Source organism: Lasioglossum baleicum, chromosome 11 (assembly GCF_051020765.1).
Source record: "Lasioglossum baleicum chromosome 11, iyLasBale1, whole genome shotgun sequence".
Classification (NCBI taxonomy): Eukaryota; Metazoa; Arthropoda; class Insecta; order Hymenoptera; family Halictidae; genus Lasioglossum; species Lasioglossum baleicum.
Genome location: NC_134939.1, coordinates 17,138,550 through 17,163,060, shown reverse-complemented (window position 1 = coordinate 17,163,060; position 24,511 = coordinate 17,138,550). Strand labels below are relative to the sequence as shown.

General features: G+C 44.8%; 1 protein-coding gene and 1 long non-coding RNA gene across 13 annotated transcripts in view; one reads left to right on the top strand and one right to left on the bottom strand.

Annotated features, from left to right (window-relative positions):
• Window positions 1–24,511, bottom strand: part of Ten-m (teneurin transmembrane protein Ten-m) — a 534,210-nt gene that overhangs the window by 459,288 nt on the left and 50,411 nt on the right. Inside the window, exon 1 of one of the 12 annotated variants that reach the window (XM_076433905.1) lies at window positions 15,411–24,015. The exons of 10 other annotated variants lie outside the window; for them this stretch is intronic. The gene's annotated coding sequence lies outside the window, so the exon portion shown is untranslated. Of the gene's footprint in view, window positions 1–15,410; window positions 24,016–24,511 lie in introns of those variants that run through there. One more of the 12 variants, XM_076433922.1, reaches the window with a different exon arrangement.
• LOC143213769 (uncharacterized) overlaps window positions 1–24,511 on the top strand; it is a 322,076-nt gene that overhangs the window by 268,619 nt on the left and 28,946 nt on the right. The window lies entirely within an intron of this gene.

Genomic DNA, 24,511 nt, shown 5'->3' with positions numbered 1-24,511 from the left:
ATCTACAAAACCCAATAACTCCGATACGTCATCCGCCCATACCATAAATTTGCATGTCCCAGCTGAGTTGCCGACGCTTCTTAACCCTAAACCCTAAACCGCAAAATTTTAAACTGTAAATCTGGCCCTGAGAATTACCAATTGAATAGGTTTAGGGTGAAGAAGTGTAGACAACTCAGCTGGGACATGCAAATTTATGGTATGCACGGATGAAGTTGATGCTTGATTTACACGCTTCGATTCATCTTCTCGATCATCTCCACGTCGGTTTCGGACTTTCTGCCGGCCACTTTGATGCTCATCATGGAACTGGACGCTTTCAGACATTTTCACCAGCTGTTGGTATGTTGCGGTCAATGCAGACAATTTTTATTTTGAAAATCCGCAGTCTAGTCGTAAGATTGCGGAGGGTGGATCGCAACACCCCGAATTATTTGGGTTCGTTAACGCTCGCAGACAGTTCGTCCCGGTGTTCAGAAATTCCGAGGTCCGGGATCCGAGTCGAAGGAAGATTTCTTTCCACCCTTTGAAAAATTCATCGGGCGGCAGCATCAACGCTCGGGAAAAAACCGGGAGGAAGGAACATTAGGAGGAAGATAAACACACAGAGCTGGCGCGGAGCGGCTCGTCGTCCATCCTTTGAACTTGACAAATCGTGGAGGAAAGGTCACCGGTGGAGAGAGAGAGATAGAGAGAGAGAGAGAAGAAGAGGGGAAAAAAGGGTAAACGAATCCTTGGTCCTTGAACCCTCCAACGCGAAGTATTATACTGGAGACGGGGCCGCGCCTCCGGTAATGGCTTCTTATGATTTAGCGAGAGTGTTTTCTTAGTTTTCGCGAAAGTGGCGCTTGCGTAATCGTTTGTCAAGCCTGGCCCCCCTCCGACGAAATAATAGCCGGCACCGCCTCCCTCTTGGTTTCAACGTGTTTCCACCCCCCCCCCCCCACCCACGGAACGCGTTCCGTAAAATCCTGCCGCGATATTTTACCATCATCGCTATTAAAGGCCATTCCGTAGATGAAGAGTAACGACGCGTCCTTCGCACGAGCGCAGACACCATGCTCGCCCCCTTTTCGAAGGATCCTCCGCCCCCCTGCGTCCTCAGAGCACCCCATGATCCTGCGTTTTTCCTTTCGAGGGCCGCCATTACCGCCCTTATCCTTCACGCTGCTCGGGAAATTACTCAAATAGAAAATTTTCCCATTAAAATCTTAGAAGATCGCAAAACTCTAGAATTTAGTCGACTAGCAGCGCCAATACGTACGCGTAGATCTTTATGCCAAATAAAAGTTTATGTAATCTCTTGACCGAGCGAGAAGTGTGCCGGACTGGATTTTATCGAGCAACGAAGCGAAGCATCGTTTTTATTTAGGAATTTTTGTTAAAGTGGAACGAAAGCGGCACTCGGCCGGACAATTAGTGGCCTGTTTATGCGAGTATCGAGTCGAGCGGTATCGGCGAAATTATGCAATCCCCCAGCAGCGATCTATTCGCTCTCTTCTTATTTTCTTTCAGCTGTCGGAGAAGCGTAGGCGGAGAAATTCCAGGGAAACGTCTGTTGCGACCGTTCGAACGGGCCGTTGCGGTCCGCGTGAATGTAAAACAAAGATCATTTTGTGATAGCGGACACATACCTCGCGCGGAATGAACCGTAAAAACCTCGTAAAATCGTCTTTCAAGTTACGTTCCTGTGTCAGCCCGCACGTTTGCGACCACTGGATTTTCTTTTACCCTCGAACGACGGCTATAGATTCTTTCTTACGTTCTCAGTCCTCTCCCTGGCATTTTTGCAAATTACCCGAGGGTTCTGAGCGCGCGTGTTCTTCTTTTTTTCTTTCGCAGTGGAATGTGTCGTTTCGGACGCGACAGACAAATCTACGAGCCGTTACCGTTGACTGTAAAAATTTATTTCCTCGAGCACGCGCCTGTTTGATTTACAGTTTCGATTTTCGATGATCGTTCCCGCAACTTGTCGTTGCTCCGATCCTACTCCGAAGCTTCATACGAATGTAATATGATTGTATTTTTAGTGTCTGCTAATTGATTAATATGACAGATAGGTTATAGAAATTTTCTGTGGATTTTACACTGTTTAACAGGATGATAGTGTTAAACGAGAAGCTTGTACATAGATGTGCAGCTAATTCCGAAGTGTCCCTCTCTCCGTGCATAAACAGATTTCCGCATAATGGAAATTTCGGATAAGCTGCATTCCGATAATCGGCACTTTGCCGTGCCATCGTTTCGGCAACACAACTTTCCTATTAACCTTTTGAGATCCTCTATCCGGACGGTCTCAATCACTTTAGTCCCGTGTTTATTCCACGATACAATAATACTCGCATTGCCTGTTTGTACTCCACCAAATCGAAATCCTACACCCCCCTTCCGATCCAAAAACACACTCCACGGTATTTCAATCTAAATAAAACGGAACGCTAAAATATTGTCTGTCCATAAATGAGATTTATGAGAACGTGAACAAAATTTCAACACAATTAAATAGACAAGTGAAATTTGTAAATTCTAGTTAATCATTCATCTGAACTAAACTGGATATTTCCAGTTGTGTAAATCACCGAGTTAGATTAAGATAAATCTTTGTAAAATGACAATGAAACTTCGGACATGTTTGAACGGACGAGTAGAATATCGTATACAAGTCCGCCAACATATGTATCGACCAAATTAGTTATTAATGCGGACTAAAATGAATGAGCTCCAGTTATAATGATCGCTGAAATAAGGATTGCGCGTACGATTCGAACGATTATAAAGATTCCAACACCATTGAATAGACAAGAGAAATTTGTAAATTCAAGTTAATCATTCATCTGAACATTCTGAGCTAAACTGTATATACCCAGTTGTGTAAATCACCGAGTTAAATTAACGTAAATCTTCGTAAAATAACAATGAAACTTCCACCGTTAATTCCATACGGATATGATTATACAGACGCGCAGAATGTCGTGTACAAGTCCGCCAACATATCAACGAAATTAGTGCGGAGTAAAATGAACGAGTTCCAGTTGCAATAATCGCTGAAGTAAGGACCGCGCGTACGATTCCAGCGATTTAATCGGGATTTTCGTTTCGCGGGCAGCCCGCAACGTAATACGTTTAATTAACGTTAATAAACCGTCGAATACTTACCATGCCGGGATCGTTTGACCAGCGAAAGGAATTGTTACCGCTACGAATCCGCGTAGCCACGAGCGGAGCTCGCGGACTGAGCAAACACTTTTGTAGACGCGCATGTTTTTCCGCGGATCAAGTGGTGCAGTTTTCGTGTCAGTGTTGCGAACGTTTAAAATTGCGCGCTGAATGACATGCACAGCACGGATTTATTTTTCGCTATCCGCATCACTTTTGCGGTTCACCCGAGAGTCCTGTGAAACTATACTCCCCCCTGCCACTGTTGCTACAAAACGCTACGCGTTATGCCAACCTCGCTGTTGCCTTTCCACTTGCGAGTCGCGAGACCCTTTTCGCGGATTAACATCGTCGGCGAATCGCTTCGGCAAGCCAACTTTTCGCAACGGGCAGACGTAATTTCAATTTCTAGCTATTTATGCTCGTTGCGATTAAAATAACCGGGGGTTACAAACAACATGAAATTGCTGGGAAACGATTAATCCTCTCTTTATATCTCGCTGAGCGGAATTTTCATTTGGACGCAAGCTTTCGAACTATGTCTAAATTAGAATAAGGCAAATTAGAATAAATGACGGAAGAGTTCTATTATACAAGGGTTAACGATTTTCGCACATTTTACAGAAATTACTTCGACCTAGAAGTGTATCGAATCTGCAATTTAATCGTTAGAAGTATAGAATTGGAAGCTACGCTGACGGTGCAGTAGAATTTCGATTATTTTAATTAATGCCGAGTATTCCCGGGGCGAAGTCAGGCATGATTTGCGACGGGCATTTTCGTGAGGCAATGTTGGTGGAGAGAACGATGTGTGCGGCCCTTCGAGGCAATGGTCACGTGACATCCGGCGACAGAAACGAGATGGCTCACCCACCTTCATTATCATGTGCGTAACGTTCAATGAGAAAACGTTTCTGTACACGCCCACGCCCGCGCGCACGCTAGCCCGAACCGCACGCGTTACACACCGATATGTATACGTGAATAAAACGAGTCGTTTCGTTCTCGCGGCCAGGTTAATTCCACGATACCAGAATACCTTCCTCTCGTTCGTGGATCTAACAATCGCTAGAGGAAACGTTCGAACGAACTGTGCAACGGCAAATGCAACGGGCGCACCTACGGACACGTACTAACATGCATGGACGTTGAATCGCCCACACGCATTCGCCATAGGTTCGCCTCTCCTCGAAACGGCCACCACGGAATCGATGGCTATCGAGGCATACTAATTGGACTTGGTTTGGAAGGACCGGATGGAGTATGATTCATGAAAGAAGTGACAAACTGCCCTCTTAGTCAGCCCGTTGCGGTCGGTTCGTGGAAACCGGTCGTAATTTGCGAAGTTGATCGTGAGATGCCTGCTAATTGAATTGAAATTTTGGCCGCCGAGGCACGGCCACGCTCGAAACAGACAATAAATGCGTTTCCATTGTTATTCCGCCTCGTTACGTTCACTAATTTTTACCGCTGCCACAGGCAACACACGTGACGCACGGAAATTAATATCGATTCTTCGAAATCGAATATTCATTGCTCCAAAGGACCAGAGCATACCCGAAATCTCTAAATTAACATATCATCAGACAAATCGTTTATTTCCTATTTGAACATTCTAATTCGTACTTTATTAAATTTGTGGACAGAGTAAGACCTGTGATATTTATTGCCTATTTCAATGTTCTAACATCGTCTGGAATATTTCATTAAAATTCAACGAGGACGAGAACGAAGATGGCGCCACCTACTAGCAGTGCACTATTACTCAAAAATCTCTTCGTCAGAAAACAACACAATTTCTCCACACATTATTAAAAGCTGTTATCTAATAAACAATATAACAGCACACTCCCAGTCATAATGAATTCAGAGAGGATTTGCCAAAGCCTCGTGCGAAAGAGTCTCGTCAAACAGTTACCGGACAGATATTCATTACGAGGACAATAAGGGGAACAATTTTATACTTTGATCCAATTATGCAGGTTTGCCGAAGCAAGTAGCGAGTTTTTAAAGCGAAGACAATGGAAATTAGACGAGGGTCTGATGGTTTAAGTCGATCAACAGAGTAATCATCAGTCATCGCGGCGACGTCCGTGTTTCATTAAATCTTATCTCGCAAGGAAGAAACACGTCGCTGAGATAAGACATGTGGGGAGAGCGAGGCAGCCTCGAATCATAGCGCGCAGCTCGACTAATATAATAAACAATTGCCTTAACGAGGCAACAATGGAGTCGCAATATTGGTCGTGGCTCCTCCCTAACGATAACTGACAGCGGTTTTATGAACACTCGTGTGCGTATAGAACTCCGTCGCTGAGATTCGCTGACAGGAAGTCGAGGACGCTTTCGGTTAACTTTGTCTCGCGTTCCCCCAAAAACATATTAAAAAATTTCATATCGCCTTCTATCTCAATTTAGAAAATTGCAGATTGCCTTCTGTTATCATTTCTTTAATAAGATTGTTACACAGCGTCCACAATCTACCAATTAACTTTTAAAGAAAACGCGTGTCCGATAAAAATGGCTATGGACTGAAGGAAAATAATGAAAATTGATTGATTTTTTTGTCGGTGAATTTGCAGATGGCACGGACTGTCGTCGAACGATTTGACGTAACCGCAGCACTATCAGCTTAATTGATTTGTAAATTTCGAACGTTGGCCGCGTTTAGTACGTGCACAATTATCACGATCGTTCAATTTCCCACGGACTATTATCCTACTTGGAACTGCCACAGGCTGTTGTTGCGAATGATGCGATGGGAGAAATCCGTGGTATGATAACTTGCACGCTGACCACGCGGGGGTTATTCTCTGTAAATCAGTTTACTTGTTGTGACGCGAGCGTGAACGCGTCCCGAATGACGGTGGCACTGTGTGTACGCGTGCACGTTTCGCGCAAACATGTGTGCTACATTTCATACTCGTTCTTCGGGACGTCACTGTCCGACATTCTATTTCACAATTTCCGCGGAAACTATGGGACGTCTAATCGAAATCACTGCAGTATGCGAAACAACGGACTTCGGCCGAAAAAGAATTTCTCCATCAAGCAAACTGAATTATTTCCGCAACGTAGAGGAGCGAATCACACACACATCTTCAACAAAAATACTAAAATCATTTCTACGATTTTGATAACTTTATCTGAACGATCAAAAAGTGCACAGTATTCAAATATTAAGAAATTTGGCATCCATGCAAGTGATTTAAGGAGCCTAGACAAATGAATGAAAGCGAGATAGGCCCTCGAATGTACAAAATTATGATTAGAGTGCGGATCTTCATGTAAAATAAAAAATGTTTGATTGCAAGACACAGGAGCCAAATAAAAATTTCATTCTTCTTTCAATTGTCTAATATTACGGCGAAACTAATACACTTTTTAATACCTGCATTGTTTTAAATTGTACGTAACCATTTCTGCGATAAATGCATAAAATCCGCAGTCGAATTATGATAGTCCCACCGAGTGTAAAAAATGATGGACGTTCTAGGGGGAGGAGAGGAGCGCAGTTCGTAATTTTCCAAGAGAAAGTTTTATCCGTCGTTGAATAGGCAACAAAGAGGCTGTCGGGCACGTACATGTTCAATCACCGTCGTTTCCTGCTAGAATTGATTATTAATTGCCGGCACGTGTGACGCGTGCATCCATTTTGAATCCCAGACGATGGCGCGGGGACATTGCGCGCATTTCAGCACCTGATAAAGTTATGCCCTGTCCATCGGCTACTAATTACCGATTGATTGACTCCCCCTCCTTTCCTTCCGATCACGATTGTCACCGGGACAAATCCGTAGAACGATTATTTCGGTCCTCCCGCGAACAGACGACGTTTTCGATCAAATCCCGTGGCGGGGCGCGGCGGAGGCTGTTCGAATTTCGCAAATATCCAATCTATCAAAAACCCGCGTATTTTTCCTGGAATTTTTTAATAACACGACAATGTAATATAAATTATCAAATTAATGAGAAGCATGTGTGTGAAGACTATTTTGTTCAACACGCGTGCTCTCCTCTGCAACAGCTTTCGCGAGAAATTTACATAACAACCCTGTTTCGTTTTGTTATTAAAACGCGACGACGGAGAACGGAGACATTTCTATAAAAAAGTTTTCAAATGGAAATGCCTTGCTAATTCTGCCCCGCTAAAATTGTTCGTTTTGATTGAAAGAAAAAAAAAGAAAGATATCAAAGCATTCGGCCGACTTGCCGGTATCAAAGCATATTAACACACAAAGGAACACAAAAAAGAGTGCTCCTCGTTGGAAAATGCATGAAATCGAATTTCTAGTGTAACAGCCCTTCCATCGTATTATTTTAAATATTCCTTTATCGTATTCCGGATGACTTTAATGCTGTGGCGTGTGTCGCGTGCCACTGACGGCAAGCAATGTCTTTGACACACGCCAAAAAATATCATAATTTCGTTAACAGCTTTCCGGGCAACGCGAAATATTTCTCTGTCTCGATAGACACGCGCGACGCGCCGCCCCGGTTCCTGCTCATTGTCATTTAATGCGCTCGAAATATAATCATTGTTTTTACTTTCGTTGCCGAGCGTAATTCTATTCCGATTACTTTCAGCACGGCTGGAACGCGATCGTAAAAGGATCAGAGATACGAATTAGGCGCGCGGATGCTGAATTTTAAACTGACTTCCCAAATTTATGCATTCTCATTTTCCCTACTTCATTTGGCCATTGGTATTCAATTCGCGCAATTGTAACAGGCGAATAGGAAAGAAAAACGATTTGTGTTCTCTAGAAACAATTAAATTCGTTGTTTCTTTGCATCGATTGAGGCTACATTTGAATGATTCGTGCAGGATTAACAGAACTGGCGCGAAATCTGAGTGTCCTTTTTGCTGGCTGCTCGATGTCCCCTTTGGCAAACGTTAACGTGGAGAATGGCACGAATATCTATTGCCGTAATGCTTTTATCGACATCGATTCGGCAGTATCGAGGTCGTAAGACCGCACTTTTTATCACCGATGTAGTTTTGTCACTTTGCGATGTCGCTGAAAAGTAAGTTAAAGACGACTCTCCGCATTAATGGCGACGCGCGGTGGATGTAAACGACCGTCCATCATCCTAACGCATCCAACATCGTTCTGGAAGTGAAGATGGATATTGTGGTCCTCGGTGACGGGCTCGCATAAATGCTACTAACCGACGGAAACTTTTCTCCCTAAACGACCTATTTGCCGGCGACTGTGATCACTACCGGAAGACTCTGCTCGCTCAACAGGCCTGCGGGAAAGTCCCATAAATGCACTATGCTCGCACGAATTCGCAATTCCAAGCGCTAACTTACACATCAAGAAAATTAACATTGGATTTACTCTAACACTTTTAATTTACAAAAAGGTGGCCAAAAATTTGAAGGGCCACATTCTTCTTCACATTTAGTAGGATATCGATTGGAGTGATCATTCGATAAAAATTGACGAATTCGCAAGTGAATGCCACGAAAGTGTAATTGCAACGTTAGATTGTATTATATTATAAACTGTTTTCGCCGATGCACAAAATTGGCAAATGCGTTTCGGTTTCGAATTAACAGGAGAGTAATGTGGTACAGAGGCGGGCACACACATCAAACATAATGATTTTCGGTATTACCATTGCTGGAGTCCGGTGGCGCGAGCCTTCGGTGATCACATGTGCCTTATTCAAAACGCAAATGCAACTACCGTATAGAGCGATGCGATTAGACGCAGTCGAGAACATTGATCTGAGCCTCGAAGAGACCGGATAGAACTGTCCAATGACATGACTACATCAAACGGGCTAACGGGGAGCCTATTAAACGTGGCTATGCATCATCCTGTAATTACATTGCAGTAATTCCACCGTAATTATAGACGGACCGTGGTCTCCAAGGAAGGGCGGACTAATTCTTGAGTCGATTGGTTGTTCAACCTTTTATGCACCGAAGCGTTAATGCTGTTCTCGAGAAACTTGTCGCATCCTGAATGAAAAATTCTCCGTCGATTAATGCGACACTAGACTGCATCTATTGTTTTCAATTTTCAATTTCATAAAAAATGCATAAAGATCCGCAGCCTACGCGATACGCGAAAGCTTGAATTTTGTCATCGCAAGCTTCATAAAATGCAGGCTAGACTTTCAGTGTTTATTTATTGAAAAATTTAATTTTAGTGCCGCTTCGCATGAACCTCGGCAGTCTGTTATTACTCCGGAGTGTATAAAAGATACAATCGCGACCATTAGTTTTGCATATTACATTTCAGTGGCCCGATCTTTCCGTGCGAAGATAGCCTTTATTTAGATTCAGCTAGATTCTTCTAGGTAAGTACTTTTTTCTGGAATAATCTGTGCGAATAAACGCGACTGCGATGACGCGAATAAAAGGTCGGATCGAAGTCGAACTATGAAAGGATTTCCCTAATTATAGAGCCCGTAGCCACGGCATTGTAATTTCCAAGAAACTTTTAACGACCTTTTAAGCTATAAATCTCGTCGGATTAGTGCCCCAGTAAATGCCCCGAGTGTGTTCGATATACCGAGAAGTTTATTAGCACGACGTAAACTTCCAGCAAACTCTGAACCGTTAGGGATAATCTTCAATTTATCGTAAATGATATTGTCGTAGTGCAGTATATTGATTAAGGTCGAAGATCTCTCGGCAAGCTGTTCCGCCGGGAACGGATAATGATTGCACATCTCGGGTAAACTGATTACATCGTCACACAATAAAGACTCCTTGGAAGGGGGTGACAGCACGTTCTTCTTGAACGTGAACCCGTAAATCCTGCTCAAGATTGAAACTCGACGCTCCTCTCCTGTAATTGATTTATTTTAACCCTCTTCAGTTGTAAGTAACATTAATTCACCACCGGGGACATTAATTTACTCGAAAAAGATTATTTACTTCTGTACGACACGCTCTCCTCGCCGAACAACCGCCGCTACTATTAATTATTGTCCGACTGTTCTTCACTCTTTCTACTCTGCTGTAGAACCACCAGTTCTACCGACAATAACATGAATTTACTTTTAAACAAGAACGTTAATTAATTCATTGTTTCTGCTTCGAAGTAGAGCAACCATTTTTGAGCAGCGTGTTCTTTATTTTAATCCATCTCCGGCAACAATACCTTAAAAAAACGACATTTGTTCACGCTAATGGCGTGTCTGATCGTGGCCCACTGTTTCTACTTGGAAGTAGAGCAACGATTCAGCAGAATTGTGTTCTTCATTCGACGGCAGGTAACATTGATCTACCCCCGACGACGACAGTAGCGGAGAGAAGAAAAAGAAAAAGAAGAAAAGTATTTATTCGTACTAATGACGTGTCTGATTATACCTCACTGGTTCTACTTCGAAGTAGAGCAACTATTCCGCGGGAGTACGTTTTTTCGATGTAATGAAACTGGTTTCGAATATGGGTCACGGTATTCAGCTGCATCCACGGTTCACTTTTGGCACACGGTTTTCGCGAAGATTGGAAGTTTTTGTTTTCACGCCAAGTAAAAAGCAACACGGGACCGGGGACCGGGGGACGTGGGACGGGGGACGGCCCAGGAAACAGAGCAGCAAGAAAAGGAAGAAAGAGTAAGTGCGGACTAGCGTTGAGGAGATTTATCGCCTGGTCCTCAAGATATGGAAGGCGGAGAAACTTATTTATGGAGTGTGTACGAGAACAAAATCAATATCGAGAAGATGGAACGCGTGTAGGAAGTAACGTGCTCTCTCGACACTTTGAATTTTACACGATTTAGACCGGGAAGCATTCCGGAGGTCCACGCTGTTCATTAAGGAGGCATAAGAACCAGTTGTGACGTGCTCTACTAAGAATATTTTATCGTCTAAAATATTCACAGCTCTCAATCATGACTGGAATGATAATTTTAACTTTCAATACTGGGTTGAAGCTATTTCTGTTATTACAGGCAAGACTACCACCCGTTCTATGTTAAGTACCTAATATCAATCTCAAAATTCCCTGAAAACCAAAATAGTTTAATTAATTCAACTGAAATTGGCAAATTCACATTTATCATAAATTTGATTGACTCCATATGTCACCAGTGAGTGACGTTCCTCTGATAGATACTCTGCAAGAGCAGTTACGTTGCATTAAACAAAATTAATTCAACGACGGTAAGCAACGGAAGTTTATCCTCTACTCTCTGCTCCATGTTTGCACTCGAAAATAAACGGCAAACGCAGCGAGTGTCTCGAGCGTCGAAAGACAGCAGGTCAAAGGGATGATAAAAAATGAAAATGGTTGTCCCGTGCCGTTCATAGACAGTCGGGACGACTGTGGAAGTTTAAAAGTAAGAACGAGCCGTCTGACAAGCGACGGATCCAGGCATCAGAGTATTTGGTATTCAGCTTAGCAGGGTCGTGGAGGCGGTCTAGGACAAACGCGATGATCTCGCTCGCAGGATAACGATCCTCGCTCCCTCGTTATCCCCATTCGTTTCCTTTTTATCCGGTCTAGCCAATTCAGCCTTAAACTCTCGCGTGCAGCTTTGACCTCTCCGAGATTCCTCCGACGTTCCGTGCTTCTCAGAGCGAAAGGGTAAACTTCAGGGACGAAACTTCCGGAAGTCGGACTAGCTGAGTACACTGCAAGCTTCGAGCAAATGCTCGACGGCTTTATCGGGAATCCAGCAAGTTGGAAAGGGACGAGACGTATCGTGAGAGTATTCGACTTTCCCTCCACTCCAGCCAACCCCTCTATCCATCCTCACAACCCTACTCTCTCCCTCTCTCTCTCTCTCTCTCTCTCTCGCTCTCTATCTCTTGCTCTCTTCGTCTTAGTCTCTGCTGTTCACCCCATCCCATAGAAACCACCTTCAACCAGGTCTGAACGCAGTACGCTTCGAAACTCCTCAGACGACGGTCTCGATTGATTTTTGGTAGCAGTCTTGTACTGAATTACGGAGCGCCGCTTGTGCCACGACTTATCGAATTTACGAGATCGCGTCGACCCATGAATGAATGGCAAACGAGGAAAACGCCGAGCTCTCATGGCTTTGTGATTGTTTCCGTGGACCCTGCGAATCGCTCCGCCTCGACACTATTGCCGCCCTATTTCTTCATGAACCTTCGAGCCTCCATCAACCTCAGATTTCTTTTTTTTCCATTTATTTATCTATACGAGTCCCTTATTCGACTAAATCAAAATTTCCGCATTCTGAACGAAATTCGGTGCACTGAACGCATCGGCACGAAAATTCGAATTGTTAATTAACGAATAGATACAATTCCCAAGTATTGGATACGAAGGCCAGAATGTGCAGATGAATGTCATAAAAACATGTGGAGATACGAAAAATTGATATGAAAAAGATATCGAGCGTATTTTTTGAACAAATATGAGTGGTTGTTGGAATAATAGTTGGTCTGCGGCGGACGAACGTGGTAGGAGGAATCATGGTAAAATCATTAGGCGAACCAGGTTTGGTCCCTTTTTAATCTTGCCGGCGTCCATCTCACTTTGGCTTCGGTGAAGCTGTACGATCGACTAGCGGCCAATATTGGTGGACTGGGACGTAATAAACCCTCGGGCATCGCGCAGATCATCTCTCTCTTGCTCGTCGTTATTGAGGCAATATTATATGACATTCCCTGTCTCTCTGCGTACGCACCGCGTAAAAGAGAAGGCACACATGTTATTGGAGAGTCTTCACCCTTTGCGTTCCAAAGCGGTCGGCCCTGCCTTTCGATTGGCTTGCATCAATACGCTATCATTTAACCACATTTAGTACTTTAATCCAGCAAGCGTTTCCACGGTACATTAATGACGCAGCGACCTCAGAAAAATTAGTTAATCAATTTTGAAGCTTGGAAGGTTCATGTCTAATTCTTAAGTGAAAAAATAAACAATTTACATGTTGATTACATTTTTTCTCGCCCAGCTCAACAATTTTGATTAAAATTATATAATCCCATCCGTGAATGACTTCAAAAACGTTGAATGCCACGTTGATTTCAATTCTTCGATAAGTAATTTAATTTAATATCGACATTTCAATGAAATTATGGGTCTGGCTGCAGCTATTAGACTCTATCTCGCCAGATAAGTTTATTAGCAGTCATTCAAATATTATCGTTCACCTCTGCTAATAGAATGTTCCGATAGCAGTTTAATCTGGGTTACGAGAAAGCTTCCTCGAAACGTATAAATTAATCGAATGTTATTTCATGCAATATTTCACTCGGGATATCCGTACTCTTGCCCCATCATAGATGTTACAGTGAAAATTAATAACTAGGATCACGGTACCGGTGAAGATTTTCGTTTCAATATTCATAGAGGTTGCTTTAGTATCGTGTTCTCAAGTGGAATCAGGATATTGTTAGGAATATCCACGAGACGCGTTGCAAAAGTAAAGTTTGACACGATTAAGCACGTTCTGCATGTAATGAAAAATAATTAACGAGGACGAAGCAACACGATTATATTCTGGGAAAACAAACTGCAAATTAATTCGATTAAATGTCGCAACGATTGCAAACGGAAGTTATTCTTATCGGATTTTCTCAGCCAACGACAAAAAAAAACTTGCAACCTGGAAAAACTATCGATCGCGCGGTCACTTTCCCATTCGTTGCCAATAAATCTAGAGGAAAATTGTCGAAGGTCACCATCTGCGATAGCCAGGAATCAAGACACATTTATCACCGGGCACTTTCGATCGAACGATCGCCACCGAGTTCGAAGTATGTTCGCGCGCTTGCACAGTTCGTACACAGTACACACGGACGCGCACGAGGCTTTGTATATCATACAAAGCTGGAGAGCTAGCGCGCACAGTTCCAGCGAACTTTTGTGCCCCTGGAACTTTGAGTTATACTACCAGCGATCCTTCAAGGCCAAGGTTTGCATCGTGCAGAGCCGATGGAGCTCAAAAGTCCCCATATAGTTTGGCAACTGTCGCGCAAACTTCGATCATTGTTGCACATCGATTAACCGTTTTTAATTATAATTTTATATTGTAATTCAAGATTGCCCTTGAACAAGGTCTGGTCCATCGATATTTTTATTTTGCATAAAAATTCGCAGTCTCCATAGTTTCCACTACGGAATTAATTCGCGAGATGTTTTATCCACGGAAGGGTTAATCGTTGTTGCGATTGCCTTCGCGCCGAAAATGCAAATCCTCGTGTCTCGTCGAAGGAATCGATAGCAGCCTTTAGCGTTCGGCGAGATCGGCATCGAGGATCCAACCAGAGTGCTCCGATAACATTGCCAACAGCGCTTGGAAAACCAAGTGAAGTGCTATCGAAAAACTGAGAGGGGAAACTCACGTGCTCGGCTGTCAATATGGTGGCGCGCCGGCTCGCGTGCTGTTTACACGCTATCGCGTTACCAAAGACCGTCGAGGGACGCGTTTCCGAAACAGTTTCCCCTGCAGTCGCCAAGATTCCAGACCTACTGCTCCTTTTCGATCATTCCCGCCGTTCATTGGCAAAACTTTTCATTCATAACCAGAGGGATTCCGTCACTTGTCGGGCGGCAATCGATCGGAAGGGAATCAGGACCGGGAACCAAATGTCTTTTAACCTCTGACACGGCTCCGCGATGTCACCCGATTCTTCGAGGTATTCATCTTCGTGCGATTTTTATCTTACATCGATTTCCTTCAAACTGTGGTAGTTAAACAAAAAACGAGACTCGCTCAATAATTTTAGGAGATTGCTTCTAATTAGTCGCTTCTGTCAAAAATGCATCAAAACTCACAGTCTAAAAATGAAATGTCTGATTATTAGACTGCGGATCTTTATGCATTTCTGGCTTCTGACATTTTCAAAAAAAGGTGGAATATATAATTCAACAGAATTTAGTACAATTTTTATTTTTTTGAGATCTGCAAAAGGCTGCTACCACTGGAAATAAGATTGTAGGTATTTCATTCCACTTTCTTCAAATTCGTCTACAATAATTGAAAATCGCATAAACATCCGCAGTCTACTGATCACGGTTCACCGTTTCTACTTAGGTAGAGCAACAACGCGTGCTACTCTGGAGCAGACGAAGAGTAATGTGCAGATAAACTGACTACAGAATTGTTGACGATGCGTTTACGTTTAGCCTAACAGATATCAGACGGATCAGTGCGTACGGTCGTGTACGTGTGTATCTCATTGCCTGAGGAGCAACAGTGCACGTTATGTAGTACATAATGCAAATCCGTAATCCGCCACATACGTTTGACACACACCGTCCGAACAGAGGCCAGCTGGAAACGCAAACAACGCCGAACACCACTTACCTGAGCGTCTTGAGAGGCAGCGCACGCAGCAGAACTTGCTGCCGGGACATTCTCAAGAAAATTCGGCGCTCTTCTCATCGCATAGTAACATACGGTGGAGTCAGCCGGAGTATTCTCCATTGGTGCATCGATTTGGAAGCAAAGACAAATTTATTTTCCACTGTTGCATGCGAGCGAGGTGGTGGTGCGAGGAGATGGTCGAATGTTTCGAGTAATCGAGGGGGTTTGCTTCGAGGATTATGGAGAGGAAAATAGCGCGGATTCGCGGGTGATGCTGCGATTCGCGGAGTCCTCGGGACTCGACTGACAGCTCGGGAGCCGAGACGGCGAGTGCGAAAGGGTCGGTGGGGTGCGATTTCTCCCCGAGATAGGGGATGCTTGGCCAAGATGGAGGACGGGGTTGTGGAAGCGGGGATGTTGGCGTGCGCCGCCGCGCCGCCTTGATGCCTACCTTCCTGCTAGCCGGATACAGCGAAGCCGGAATGCAAAGGGAAAGGAGGAGATCCTGCGGGGAATAGCGAAAGTACCGCGCAGCGGTAGAAAAAAACGAGTCGGCTTGGGCTCTGTCTTCTGTCTTTATCCCGAAGTCCCAGAAAGAAGTAAGTGGAAATCGTTGTAGGTTCCCGGTCGACAAACACGGATGCATTGCCGTGGAACCCGAACGCGATACCCCCGATTCTTTCTCTCTCTCTCTTTCTGTATTCCTCTCTCTTCACGAATCGGACGGCGCTGTCGCGTTAAATCGTGTATCCGAGACACGGAATCTCGATTCGAGCGTCATAAAATATCGCTGATAGGGGTCGCCGGCTGAAATTATCCGATTCTTGATTGATCGCACTTTGCTCGTATCGCTTTATTTCGGCTTCCGATCGATTCTCCGCCCGTGAAATATCGAACGCGAAGAATGATATCTGTTTTCCCAGAGAGGAACGTGTGTGGGACAGGTGTCGAGTGCCACATTTGATTTTATGGGAATTGCGTGGAGATTAACGTGGCATTCTTCTTCCTTGAACTACCGTGAAGGTTCTAACAGTGCCGGGTACAATTTTGGTTCTAATGTAATTCACGATATTACGTGACGAATAATACAGAATTTTGAGGACTCCTCGGTGAGGTCGCGGCGACGACGTCCGCAGCCGTGCTTTATTCGCAGCTGGCCGCGCAGCCCGTCTAACTGAATTTAGTCGAAATCGCGAGAGCCGGTGTGTGCATCGACGGCGTGCGCTCCGCGGAATCGAATTATGAGGGACCGGCCGAGGGCCAACGCCCTTCTCGCCAGCGAATTTCACTTCCGCCCGCGTCGAGAGGTACAATAAAACGGACATTTGATGGACTGAGTGTGGAGAGGGTCGCCGGGGATAGAGAGAAGTCACCGCGCGTGCACACTTACTCTCGTGCACAGCCAGTAGCCCGGCATACACGCGTGCATTCTAAAGTGAAAATAGAAAAACACAGAGGCCAAGGGTGGGAGAGGAAAATGTGGGATGAGGGGCAAGGAGAAACATATTAGTGGCCCCTTTGCTAGAGTCACGGAGGGACAGAGAGAAAGCGCAAAGGTGAAGGGATGTTAAGGGACGGGTAGACGTGAGGAAGAGCGGGTATGAAATTACGGGTAGGTAAATGAAACTGTTCCACAGTCTCGTGCATGCAGCTGCTGCCGTGCCGCGCCGCGCCTCGCCAACCTAACCCAACACTGCAACACACAGCGATGGCCGAGAGGGATACTTTTATTTTTATTTGCCTTCCGCTTTATTTTCGCTTTAATTTCTCCCTTTTCGTCGCGGTGCTTGCTAATGGGGATACCGGTCGGACGCGAGGGGAGAAGATGCTCTGCGCGGACTAGATAGGGAACACCGAAGTCTGCAACCTCTTCTGTCCTTCTCCGAGAGCCTCAACCCCCTCGAGCGCTAAATCCTCAACGAAACTGCGATTCTTCTTTCGATGCCGATAAAATTAATTATCCCGTCCGAGGAACCCCCTTCTATTTTCCACCACCATCAACCCCCGCAGACTTTTCGTTCTCTTTCTTCGCCCGGGCGAATTCTACTCTCGTAGACCAGTCCTATCGTAAATTCTGGATATTAGGATTCGAAAATCTCTCGCCTTGGCCCCTGGGCCCTGAATGTCGTTCCACCGACTGCCCTTCTTGCATTCTAAACACCCTCCGCAGCCATTTCCTTCGCTCGCGCCAGGACTCTTAGCATACGGGCTAGCCGGACGATGGTTATTGTGAGGCGGACGTGCAAAGTGAATGCGCTCTGAATGCGCTCAAATTGTTCTATTAATTTCTCCACACGACTCTGCCTGCGGAGAAATCGCGATCCGGGGAATTTGCTGATTTTTAATGTCGCCGATTTCATAATTCTCCCATTACCGCCAACGTTATCGAGGATCAGTTTCACGATCATTAAATTCTTCTGTGACCACGAGTTACAGCGTGTCTCGTATCGGCGACGTAATGGGAGTCATTACTATCGACACCTCCGCTTCGATACCTGGCACAGCTAATGGAATGTGTCGGGCGAAATGAACCGAAACGAATGAATCCATCAAACCGTGATCGTTAGGAGGTTGTCGTTGATCGAGCATCCTGGACTCACACATTTTTACGTATTTTAATCCACCCCGCCGAGAAAATTCCAACTCGATCATCCAAAATTCTTTTCCAAGCAAAAATCAATCGGCATCGCGTTACGAGTAATGAAACTACGAGCGAGCATCTTGAGATTGAACGAATCGCCCGACGCGAAACGTGGAAAGAATATTCAGAGTAGTTATTAGCAGTCTCCGTAGCTCTCAATTATTTTCAGTGCACACCCTTAAACCCAGCCTCTTGTCTAGAACGAGCAGAAGGCGTCCAAATTCTTGAAATTCAACACCCTCGGAGATCATTAACGAATCTCTCAGGGTGTCCGAGTGGTGGCTCGACGGGGTTGCGTGGGAGGGGCTGCGAGGCAACCCGAAGAAAGTGCAGCCGGCTTGAAGAAACATTTTGATTTGCTTTCGCGAGCCGGTGCAACTGAGCAAGGAAACATAAATAAAAAGTTCTGGAGGAGAGCAGGAGGAGAAGGAGAGCGAGAGAGAGAGAGAGAGAGAGAGAGAGAGGCGCGCGTGCTCGCGCACCGGCTCGAATTCATCCAACAGCCGTATTTCTCGGAAGCTCTCCTAGGTAGTAGCTACCTGTCCGCCTCGCCTTCGGTACCGCGTAGGAAACCGTGCAGAGTGGCTTGTTCGTGACAGCTGGAAAATAAATATTTGCACGTATTTCAACGATTAGTCTGCTATAAGCGAACGCGAGACGACTACCGAGATGTCGTCGTACGGTTACTCACCCCCCTACGCGACTCTTCTCTCTTTCTCTCTTTCTTCCTCGTTTTCTGCCTCGAATCGGTCTATTCTCGTCTCCCTCGGCTCTTCTCTCTGTCATCCAGGCCTGACCAGCTATTTCAGCCGATATTGAAAGACCCAAGGGCATAACTTGCAGCTACATGTGTGCGCTCGCCGTGTAACAACCATTCCTTCCTTTTAACCTCGATCCCTCTCTCTTTTCCATCGTTCTCTTTCTCTATGCTTTCTCCTCGAAAAGCGACTGCGGCCCGCGCGCGCGCCCGCTACAGAACACGAAAGCTTTTGTTGTCGGTCGATGTTCAATTTGGAGATTTATTGGGCTGATTTAGGGATATCGAGTATCGGTTTTTCTGGCCCCGACTCTCTGCTTGGGCCGCGTAATTTTCGGCGGATCGCCTCTGCGCCGAGAAAGTTCGCGGATAAATCGGAAACGCGAAATGCAATCGAGGCTCTGTCCCTCGAAAAATGGATTCCGAAAGCTCCGCCGGACTCCGCAAATATTAGCACGATTCTTTTTCCTTTTTTGTGTGTCGATCCTACAGGAAAAATTCTAAACCATCCATTCCCCTCATAAACGAAAACAGCAAATAATCGAGGAGCGCGATCACAGCAATTTCTAACACCTTTAATAATATCGAACCGGACTCGTGCTGAAGATTTTCAACAAAATCGGTACTGGGTCAACACGTTAGGCCTTTCTTATGCGTCGAGCCTTGAGTAACTGTTCCAAGCTGCCCGGAAATCCTCGCATAATGAAAACGGTAAACAATCGGCGGGCATGTTTTAGCCAATTTTACGAGGCGGACTTGTCGAAGCGAATATAGAGGCTGCCGTCCGCGAGAGCAAAATCTGTCGGAAAGAATATCGATCTCTATTTATTTGTTAGGATTGGATTACGTCTGGTCGAAAATTGTTGGAAAAATGTCAGCGGCGAATTTTTATTGGAAGCGATACCGGCCTCGTTTCTTGTGTCGCGGGCTTCTATGGCGGTTTTGGTGTGTGTATATGAGAGAGAGAGAGATAGAGGAAGAGAGGGAGAGAGAGTCCGGCAGAGAATGCACGTTCAAATTGAACACCCCCTGGCAACCCTCTCTCGGTTTGGTCCGGCGCAAATCGTCACGAACGCGGCGAACGTCGCTGCTGCGGACCGAATTGAATCTCCACGAAATCCCGGTAGGCGTCCCCCGTGTTACCGTTGCAACGTTGCTCCAGTTGACGTTTCAGATTTTCAGCCGAGGGGCATTAGCATGCGCCGCGGATCGCGTTTCGTCGATGCGTGTCACGTCGTCAGCACGGCGTCGCATTCCTGTGGAAGCGCCCTTAAAGGGCGACACGTTATGCCGTTTAGCCAGTCTCTCTGCCGGATCCCCGTTAAAGAGAGCCGAGATCCAATCAACTTCTCAAAGGTCAACGATCGCTGCTCTGCGAACGCACGATCGCTGCTCTACCTGCATCGAACCACTACCATCTCCACTACCTTCCCCAAGTCATCCGCATCCAAATATTCGATTGCTAAATACCATTTGCCAGAAAGACTCTTTCCAAAATTTTCAACCGTAGCTTCGTTCAATATTTTGTTCCCGTCCGAAAGAATTCAGTCCGTGTCGTGACACAGTAAGCCAGGCATGTCAAACACGCGGCTCGACCAAAAATCTTTGAAACTGTTGATGACAATTTATATAGGTTTTACACTCCAAGTTCACCCTTTTGCAAATCAAATTCAACCTTTGGAAAATCAATTTCACACCCATTAAGAATATTCAAAATTATTTATCTATTGATTCATTTCGATTAAGTTATATATTTATTTAGACACACGTGAACGGTGTCATTACTGCGAGGGAAGACTCGATACTCAATACGCTTCAATAAAAATGTACTTTCATTTCTAAAATTTATTAATCGGAAAATGGCTATAATGAATTTATATGTATATCTACACACAGTTTTCGGACATTACAAAGTTAGTGAATTGGTAATTACTTCTACATAAGTATTTGATGTACATATTTGCAGTAAATAAAATGTTGAATTTCTTAACAATTAATTTACATTTGATCTGATTTATTTTGCAAAAACTTACTTAAAAAATACTTCATTTGAATTTGATTTGCAAAAGGGTGAAATTAATTTGCAGAAGGGTGAATTTGGAGTGCAAGACCTGTTCAACTAGAAATAATCGAAATGCAGCGTGATTCCGTATTGAAGCAAAAACATATTGATGTTGTAGTTCCACATTTTTACAATTATTTATCTGTCGACCGATTTCCCAATATGTTATGTGCAATTAGGCGTGTTTCAGCGATGTTCGGTAGCACTGGTAAAAAATAATAAAACTGCAGAAAGGTCAAAATGAACAGACTAACGTGTAGAATTAATTTCAAAATTAATTACAGTTCAACAAATTCAACCAAATTTTGAAAATTTGATTATCGACAAACATTGCCAAGTTTCTTCGAAACAAAAATGAAATAGTTTTGTTCAAATAAACTAAACATGTAAAAAACAACTTGGTTGCGTATGTTATTTTGTATATGCAACAGTAATGTTAATAAAAAAATGTGTTTCCTTTTTATTTCGAGTCTGTTTTTTTTCTATTGTGGCCCTCGAATTAATTTATAATACTTAATGAGGCCCTCGGTGGTAAAAGAGTTTGACATGCCTGCAGTAAGGGATAACCATGGCATTTTAATTAATTGTGGTTGCAGCTGGATACTCAATATTTAAATGGGCTTTGTTAAACGTTGTTATCCCATAATAAGAGATTAAGTTTATATAATAACATTAGAATGGGATTACACTGACGTATGATTTTAATCAATTGTGGCCATATGGTAGGTATTCAATATTCAAATATAGGTGAAACATTTTCACTGCGTATTAAGACATTAAGTCTGTATAATGACACTAAATCGGTATAAACGGATATATCGTTTTAATGAATTACAGCTACAGGTGAATATACAATGTTTCACTGCGGCTTTGGTAAACATTTTTAACCAGTCCTTAAGGAACCAACGTGTAATGAAAATATATAATTTTAATTGAGGCTACAGGTGGAAATCGCACGTACATTCGGAACACAAAGGATCCACGTTAATGACAGTACCTAATTGTGCGAAATTGGAGGACTAGTATTACGATGAAAAATTGGCCGTGTTCAAGCTGTCGTAACTTCGCGAAAAAAAATCGCAGAACAATGTGCCCGGGCTCATTTTAAAGCTTGAATCTTCAGCTTACGCGATCCTGAATTTATCATTCTCGAAAAAATTGTTAAATCGTGCAGCGAACGTAAAAGCGAAGGTACGTTATGTTTAGCCACATCGATTAAACAAATAAATGATGCGTTTACATTGAGCGTATAGACAATAATTTACAGAACAATTTCGCGCTGCATTTGCTAATGGAAGTGATCGACGAATTGCAACCGGGGGGGCGTAAATAGTGATGGTTGTTTGTTCGGCGCGCCTTCCGGTTGAATTGTAGGCGAAGCTAGGAAAATGGGCGATCGGGAAATATTCAGTAGGTTGAGAGACACTGCTCGCACTGTTTTAGGTCTTCCCCGGTGGTATAGGTGCTCGGTAAATTCTGCTAATGGAATTTATCGCGACGTTGCGAGCCTAGATATAGAAACTCTCGCTGCCGAGTTACCTTTTTATTGGACTCGGAGCGCGTCTTCCTTAGGTATAGGTGGCAGGCTCGCCTTGAAAGGAATATCGCACCTGTCTGCCGCGCTGAAAGGGGAATAGGTGGTTTTCGGAATTGCTTAATCTGACCTAGATTCTCCGGAACCGCCCACGTACCTTTCCGAACTTGGACAAACAAACCCGAAATAGTTGTATCTTCTCGAATACCTCGATCCACCCGCTAATACCGCTATTAACTACCATGAATTTCTGATTCAATGAATACAGCCGCATACCTCCGCGCTAGTTCCCGGAGTTCCGAATCGAGCAACAGAATTCTCGCGTGATACAAAATTCAAAAATCTCCGATGGGGTTTTCGATCGCGTCGCGAAAAGCAATCGCTTATTGTTCCGGGTACGGCACACCGTTAATTATACACAGCCGGAATGGAAACGCAGCCCGTAGAATGATATTCTGAATAATTCGCTCGCACTTCCGCGCCTACAACTTAGAGCAAACCGTCTGAATCCGTTCATAGAGTTTTAGCTGGTCTGCCGTGCATTATTCATCAGGCTGAATATTTAAATCACTGACTGGAAAAAGAGAGTTCCCGTCGAAACTCGGTTTAACACGAGCGGCGATACAACGGCTGCCTTCGGCCATTCACTTATTTAAAGGGTGCGATTCTGCCTAGGCCGCGAGCAGAACGGCCTATCTGCATTATGGAGAAAAAGCTTTAAGACGTTACATTCTCGCCGAACCGCGAACGTTACTGCGAAATAAACTCTCGGTGCTTCGGAAGCGGGGCCTTCAACTTCCGGCGTTAATAATGCAGCCGAAAGTGTCGATCCCAAAATTTTAAGCTTAAAATTTAGCGTGAATGTCAGCCCGTAATCGGAAGAGCAGAATAAAAAGCGTGCGTCAGACATTCGCGCGCATTATTGCGGGAATAAACGACGTCAGGTGACGGATCTGGGTTAGGCGATTTTTCGTAGGAGCGACGGAGAAATGGGAAACGCCGGGAAAGGGCCAAAGATCCTGTCCCGAAGGTAGCTGGTAATAAACTGGAGGAGACCGCGTGCGAGGGACGGCCGAACGTGGAAAAAGATACGTGAAAGCTGGTGAATAATACGATAAAAGCTTGCTCGGCTGGCTGCGGGGATCCGCGGTGGTGGCGTCGTCGTCGGCGTCGGCGTCGTTGTGTCCCGGGGAAATTTGTAAACGAAGTAACGCCCGATAATCTCGACACAGCTACAGTTTTCGCGTGTACGAGGACATTCTTCCGCCTCGGCCAGAGACTAACGACGTCCTCGTCCTCTTATCTACTTGGTCACGTACACCCGGAGAGAGAGAGAGAATATCCTTCTCTCTTTCCCCCCGCCCCCCTCTCCCGTGCCACTCTCCTCGTTTTCCTTCCTTTCGCCTCGGTGGCCCGGGGTCTGGTCCTCCAGGACGAAGGAAAATGTGAGGACGTGGGGGGATAAGGATCGCCAGGCTTCTCGGTTAATTTAGCTCGCTAGGAAGTGCCGTAAATAGGAAACGTCTAGGTGACTTCCGAAATCTCCCTCGACTCGACTCGACTCGACTCGACTATACTCGAGAGTCGGCCGTCGTGCTCTCCAGGCTTGAAACGTGATTCCAACAACGCCGACCGGTCCACCCCCCCCCCCCCACACACCGGCAACCCCCTTATACGACTGTCCGAACTGTTCACCTGCAGACCGGTGACCTACGACACGCCGTAATCATTTCAACGGTTGATACCTGCATTGCGCGACCGTACTCTGCATTTCAAAGTTGGCCCCCTCACCAGGAAACACCCCGGTGACGGATACACCCCGATTTTCAGAGAAACACATACGAATTTATATAGCTGTGTTTTTAGATATCAACTTCTCCATCCGAATCGGATTTTCCAGGTTGGTCCCTATAAATCGCAAACGACAGGAACATGAAAAAATGGTTTAAATTGATTATACCAAGCTATAGTCCCCGGGTAATTTATACCTTCTTCATGGTAGTGTTTTGTGGGATACTTTATGAGGGGTACGCGGCATTGAATGGAATGGCGTAGTTGGCGGCTTGGAACGTGATCCCCGCACCGTGGCCACTGGACCCCCTTTTAC